Genomic DNA, 6,718 nt, shown 5'->3' on the forward strand with positions numbered 1-6,718 from the left:
ACTGGATCACCCAGTAAGAGGGAGAGCACGCCAACATCTGAGCCCAAGGGACTGAAACCAACAGCCACTTCTCTCCAGGGACGCTTCCCTGTTCAGCAACATCTATATTAGATCCCTTGTACCTTGTGGTAACACAGAGAGAGAAGAGCAAGCCTTCCCTGATAACATCTAGGAAGGAGACAACATCTGGGAAGAGACAGAGACCCACAGGTTCTATCTAGAGGCTGTTGGGAGAAGAAACTTCTGTTCCTGCTGCCTGGACCTCTGCTTCCCTTTTTGGACTGAGCTCTTTCAGGACTGGGCCTTGACTCAGCAGGCACTGTTTCATCCAGCACAGTTGCCTTGCCTGCCTGAGGTAGAAGGCTGGGACTTCTACAGGAGACTCACCAGACCACATCCCGATTTATTTGCTACCTGTCCTTTTCTTTTTCTGTTCCTGTCAATTCAATAGGAAGCATGTTTTTTCCTGAGGGAGGAAGGGATATAGAGAGTCAGGGAGCAGCCATTGGAGTCATTCAAGGCAGAGGTAGATACGGAGAGAGGAGACAATTAAAACACCAAGGAAGAGGGGAACTCAAGAGAGTACTAGTGATCCCCAAGGTGTCTCCCAGTCTAAATAGTATGTATAGCCTTGATGATAGTCTTACCGGGTTGAAGCTACTGTTGCTCAATGCCAGGTCAGTGAATGGTAAAACAGCTGCCATTCAGGACCTGATCCTAGAAGAACAAGCTGACCTGGCATGTATAACAGAGACCTGGTTGGATGAGGATGGAGGAGTTAATCTATCTCAGCTTTGCCCACCGGGTTTCTCTGTGCAACATCAGGCGAGATCTGGAGGGCGAGGAGGTGGTGTTGCAGTTGTATATCGTGATTCCATCCCCCTGACCAGATGCCCCCTCACACAATCTACGGGTTTTGAATGTGTTTATTTAAAATTGGGTAGCCGAGACAGAATAGGGATTCTGTTGGTATACCGCCCACCCCGCTGCACAACAGTCTCCCTTCCTGAACTGACTGAAGTGGTCTCGAGGATGGTATTGGAATCTCCACGTCTGTTAGTGCTAGGGGACTTCAACATCCATGCTGGGACTTCCCTTTCAGGTGTGGCTCAGGACTTCATGGACTCCATGACAACTATGGGTCTATCCCAAGTAGTATCTGACCCTACTCATGCTGCTGGGCACACTCTGGACCTTGTTTTTTGTGCTGGGTGGGATGAAGATGATCTTGGTGTGGTGGAACTCTCTACAGTTCCATTATCATGGACAGATCATTATCTGGTCAGGTTTAGACTTACTGGGACTCAGAACCTCTGCAGGGGTGGGGGACTGATTAGGATGGTCCGCCCCAGGAGGCTGATGGATCCAGATGGATTCCTGAGGGCTCTTGGGGAGTTTCCTGTCACCTTGGCAGGTGATTCTGTTGAAGCCCTGGCCAACCTTTGGAATGGGGAAATGGCCAGAGCGGTGGACACAATCGCTCCTGAGCGTCCCCTCTCACGGAGTGGAGCTAAACCAGCCCCCTGGTTCTCTAGGGATTTGATGTTGATGAAGCAAATGAGAAGGAAACTAGAGAGACGTTGGCGGAAGACTCAGAGTGTATCTGATCGAATACGGGCTAGATCCTATTTGAAAGCCTACTCTTTGGCAATACGGGCAGCAAAGAAATTATTTTTTGCTACCAGCATTGCATCTGCAAGGAGCCAGTCAGCAGAGCTTTTCCGAGTGGTCAAGGGTCTTTTACACACTCACCCTCAAGTAGAAAATGCAGACCACTCAATGGTTCGCTGTGAAGAATTTGCTCAGCATTTTGCAGATAAAATCACTCAGATTAGGTCCAAATTAGATGCTGCAATTAATATAGTGTCAGGGGATGTTATCTTGGCTCCTACTGTTCCAGTGTTAATGGATACTTTTCAACTTGTGCAGCCTGATGATGTAGACAGAATCCTTGGAAAGATAAGAGCCACTACATGTGTCTTGGACCCTTGTCCTTCTTGGCTTATTAAACAGGCCAGAGGGGGAATGACTGAGTGGGTAAAGGAAGTAATCAATGCCTCCCTACAACAAGGCAGAATTCCATCCTGCCTAAAGGAGGCTGTTGTGAGGCCTCTATTAAAAAAGTCATCATTGGATCCCACAATAATGAATAACTATCAGCCAGTGTCTAACTTACCATTTCTGGGCAAGGTTCTGGAACATGTGGTGGCTTCCCAACTCAAGGGGTTTCTGGATGAAACGGATTATCTAGATCCATTTCAATCTGGTTTCAGACCTGGCTATGGAACAGAGACAGCCTTAATCGCCTTGGTGGATGACCTACGCAAGGAACTGGACAGAGGGAGTGTGTCCCTGTTGGTTCTTCTGGACCTTACAGCAGCTTTTGATACCATCGATCATGGTATCCTTCTAGACCGCCTCTCTGGGATGGGGCTTGGAGGTACTGTTCTACAATGGTTCCGTTCCTTCCTGGAGGGGCGAACTCAGAAGGTGGTACTGGGGGACTCCTGTTCGACCCCCCTGGCCATTGACCTGTGGGGTCCCTCAAGGTTCTGTGTTGTCCCCTATGCTGTTTAACATATACATGAAACCGCTGGGAGAGGTTGTCCGGAGTTTTGGGGTGCGATGTCATCAATATGCAGATGACACTCAACTCTACTACTCCTTCCCACCTCACTCCAAGGAGGCAGTCCTGGTTCTAAACCAGTGCCTGTCTTCAGTAATGGACTGGATGAGGGCAAACAAGTTGAAACTTAATCCAGACAAGACAGAGGTGCTCCTGGTCAGTCGGAAGGCAGATCAGGGAATAGGGATCCAGCCTGTGTTAGATGGAATCACACTCCCCCTGAAAACACAGGTTCGCAGTTTAGGGGTAATCTTGGACTCAGCTTTAAACTTGGAGTCCCAGGTCTCTGCTGTGACCAGGAGTGCTTTCGCACATTTAAAACTTGTGCGCCAACTGTGCCCGTTCCTTGAGAAGCCAGATCTGGCCACGATGGTACATGCCTTGGTTACATCCCGTTTGGACTACTGTAATGGGCTCTACATAGGACTGCCTTTGAAAAGTGTTCGGAAAATTCAACTGGTTCAAAGAGCTGCTGCCAGGCTGTTAACAGACGCCGATTACAGAGCCCATACAACACCTCTGTTGAAACAGCTTCATTGGCTGCCAGTTCGTTCCCGGGCACAATTCAAGATACTGGTTATATCCTACAAAGCCCTACATGGCTCAGGTCCACATTATTTGGCAGACCGTTTCTCCTGGTATGAACCTGCTCGGACTCTGAGATCCTCTGGAGAAGCCCTTCTCACCATCCCAACACCTTCACAAACACGTTTGGTGGGGACACGAGAGAGGGCCTTCTCAGTGGCTGCCCCTAAACTCTGGAACTCCCTGCCCAGGGAGATAAGAACGGCTCCCTCCTTGATGGCTTTCCGACGGCAGGTGAAGACCTATCTGTTCAAACAGGCATTTAAGTAATCACTATAAGAACAGACAGGAATGTTGGACTAGTTTAATCATTCTGTTTAATGCATGTCATTTATCTATTTATTTTTAAAATGTTTTAATTGTACTTTCTGTTTGTTTGTTTGTTTGTTTTTTAATTGCTGTAAAGCCGCTCTGAGTCCCAGTCCTGGGAAAAGAGCGGGATATAAATAAATAAATAAATAAATAAATAAATAAATAAATAAAATATTGACAATACAATTGGTCCCATGGGGACAATTTCATTCTAGAGGTTTACAAACACTGTTACTCCCATATCAAAAAGTTATTGGAAGGAAACAGCACTACAGAATCAAAATTCCACTTTATGTGAAAAGAGAGTTGATGATGGACAAAAATCTGGACAAGGGAGTGCTCTTAAAAACTCTAAATCAAATACTGTAGAAGTTACAACAGATGTGAATTTGCTAGGTTGGGGAGCATACTGTGAACGTCTCTCTGTAGCAGTGCTTCTCAATTATTTTCTGTCATGCCCCCCCCTAGGAAGAAGAAAACATTTCGCGCGCCCCCGCGACTGTAAATAGTATCATTTGTCTATAAAATTGTTATAAGTACACCTCTGCATAACAGAGCCTCGCGCGCCCCCCCCGGGGGGCCCGCCCCACTATTTGAGAAAGGCTGCTCTGTAGAAAGACTGTGGTCTTCAGTGGAAAAAAGATACAACATGAAATTTCTAGAATTAAAAGCAGTAAAGTTGGTACTGAAATTTTTTTGTCACTACTGTAGAAACAACATGTACAAGTTCTGACTGACAATGTATCAGTCCAGGCTTAGGCTTACATAAGTCACCAAGAAGGAACGAGAACAATACCCTGGATGGTGGAATTGAACAAATTATTTTGGTGAGCTAAAAGACACCCAAGATTGATAAAAGCTATATATCTCAGAGGAAAAATTGTTAGGAAATGACATGGATCTGGCCACTAGGTGGAGCTGTTGTGCAAGTTATGTACAGCTCTAGTGGCAATTAGATGTGTCAGCATTTTAAACAGTTCATCATTGGAATGTTGATGCAACTGTCAACTGTCAGTTCTCAACTGTCACTGAGAGACAGAGAGATGGTTGGTGTTAATGTGGCTGCCTCAGAGGTTGTGTTTATAGTCAGTTGGTTGGTGCAGTAACTTGATGAGTATCCAAGACAGATGTCTGATAATCAATGTAATCTTTGTAAATAGTTATGTAAAAAAGATTAAAGAATCCTCTTCTTGAGAGAAACCTTGTTGTCCAGAGATTCATTCCTGTATGAGAGGAAGTCTGCCTACGCAACTAAGATTCTCTTCAGATTCCTTCTTCCTGGCGTCCTGTCAACGTGGTTCAACTCTGCAGGTGGTTGTGGTGGACACATTGCATCTTTCCATGCCCCAACAAAAATGAATATTCAAGTGGACTACCTAAGCCACAACAAAATACATCCGGGAGGGTGGTCCTTGAATGCGGAGGTGTTCTGCGATCTATAAAGTACATTGAGGCCATTTCAAATAAACCTATTTGCATCAGCAAAGAACTACAAATTAAACAGATTTTTTTCAGTAGATAGAATCAGAAGTGTAGAAGGTCATGACGCACTATCTCAAAGATGGCCAAAGGAATGTCACTACGCATTTCCATCAATTTAAATAATGCAGCAGGTCTTAAACAAGATTCAAAGTGAGAAAGCACATGTAGTGCTTATAGCTCCATATTGTCTGCAATGATCGTGGTTTCTAGTTACTACTAAGTCTTTTAGTAGCACACTCCATACCACTACTAAAAATAGGAGATTTACTGAGTCAAGTCCAGTTTACCATCTAAACCTGCATTGGTTATAACTGAATGTATGGGGATTGACAGGAACAAGTTAGTAATATGTGGTTATACCAAGGAGGTCATTCATACAATTATGGCTTCTAGAAGAAAAACTACACAAGACATATACAATCAGACATGGTAAAAGTTTTGAACGTGGTGTAATGAAAGAAAGGTAGGTCTAGATCAGTTCAAGTGAAACATGTACTTCAATTTTTGCAGAATTGATTTTTAAAAGGATTAAGACCGAATACATTAAAATGTCAAGTATTACCATTATCAGTCGTAGTTGACCATTAGATTAAAGCATGCATTTACTATTGTTATAACTATGAGGGGAAGCCTAGACCACAGAATATGTGGCCACACTCAACAAGGCCTATAGTTACAAGCACTGCATATGTCGTCTCCATTTTGCTGCATAACAAAGGTAGCATGTTGGAGCGAACCAACAACTTCCATAAGGCCTGTGGTTACCAGCATTGCATATGCCGTCTTCTCTTTGTTGCATTATGTGTGTCAGGCAGCAGGTTGGAGTGAACCAACAATTTTCATAAGAGATTACAAGTTGCATAGGTATAAATTAGCACTGGCTAATAGTGGAATAGTGGATTGCTCCACCTGCCATCCAGAGAATGAGAAGTTAGACTTTCCATGAATGTTCATTTCGAGATGGCAGGTTAAGCAATCCACCCACCCACCCCGAAACAGGTTAAAATTATACTACAAACATAGTAAATACAGGACAAGTTTGATAAACAGCTAGTGAGGCAGAAAAGCAATAATACAGGGAGGACTATGAAAGTATGACAGGGAGACAAGAGAGAGATTATAGCAGGGCTAGATAATGAAGGGAATTGTAATGGTAATGATGGCAAAAAAGGATGTTGACTCTTGCCTTCTTGGGTTGGCATGTGGGGACAAACCCATATGTAGTGGATTGCTCAAATTGCCATCTCAGAATGAACATTCTTGGTAAGACTAACATTTCATTCCAAGCATTTTTCTTCACATCTGGAAAGATTGTCAAATTAAAAAAGTATTTCTTTCATAGATGGAAGCATAAATTCAGAGCACAACAATACATTGATAATTCCATGGCTGAAGTGACTGCTTTATGCCTTTCCCCCTTACCAATAATGCCAAGAGTGCTAAGAAAAATGAAGGCAGAAAAAGCTCAGGTGGTTCTAGTTGCTCTTCACTGGCCACACAGAACATGGTTTCCTTTATTGGTACTCAAAGTCCTCAACCATTGTCAGGAAGACAGAAACTTTTAATGCAGGGTCCAGTATGTCACTCCAGTCTACAGTGGTGAAAGCTGACCGCTTGGATATTGAAAGAAAGTATTTGCTAACACAAGGTTATATTGAGTTAGCAATAAGCACATATTAGCATTTCATAGATAGCCAACACACAAAAGAACAT

General features: G+C 43.9%; 1 protein-coding gene and 1 long non-coding RNA gene across 5 annotated transcripts in view; one reads left to right on the forward strand and one right to left on the reverse strand.

Moving 5' to 3' along the window:
* Nucleotides 1-4,512, reverse strand: part of LOC121923471 — a 9,224-nt gene extending 4,712 nt beyond the window's left edge. Inside the window, exon 1 of one of the 2 annotated variants that reach the window (XR_006102375.1) lies at nt 4,320-4,512. This is a non-coding gene — a long non-coding RNA (uncharacterized LOC121923471). Of the gene's footprint in view, nt 1-4,288 lie in introns of both variants that reach the window. The other variant, XR_006102374.1, reaches the window with a different exon arrangement.
* ALPK2 (alpha kinase 2) overlaps nt 1-6,718 on the forward strand; it is a 165,766-nt gene that overhangs the window by 28,236 nt on the left and 130,812 nt on the right. The gene's annotated exons all lie outside the window — the stretch shown is intronic.

The sequence above is a fragment of the Sceloporus undulatus genome, chromosome 2 (genome assembly GCF_019175285.1).
Source record: "Sceloporus undulatus isolate JIND9_A2432 ecotype Alabama chromosome 2, SceUnd_v1.1, whole genome shotgun sequence".
NCBI classification, from domain to species: Eukaryota; Metazoa; Chordata; class Lepidosauria; order Squamata; family Phrynosomatidae; genus Sceloporus; species Sceloporus undulatus.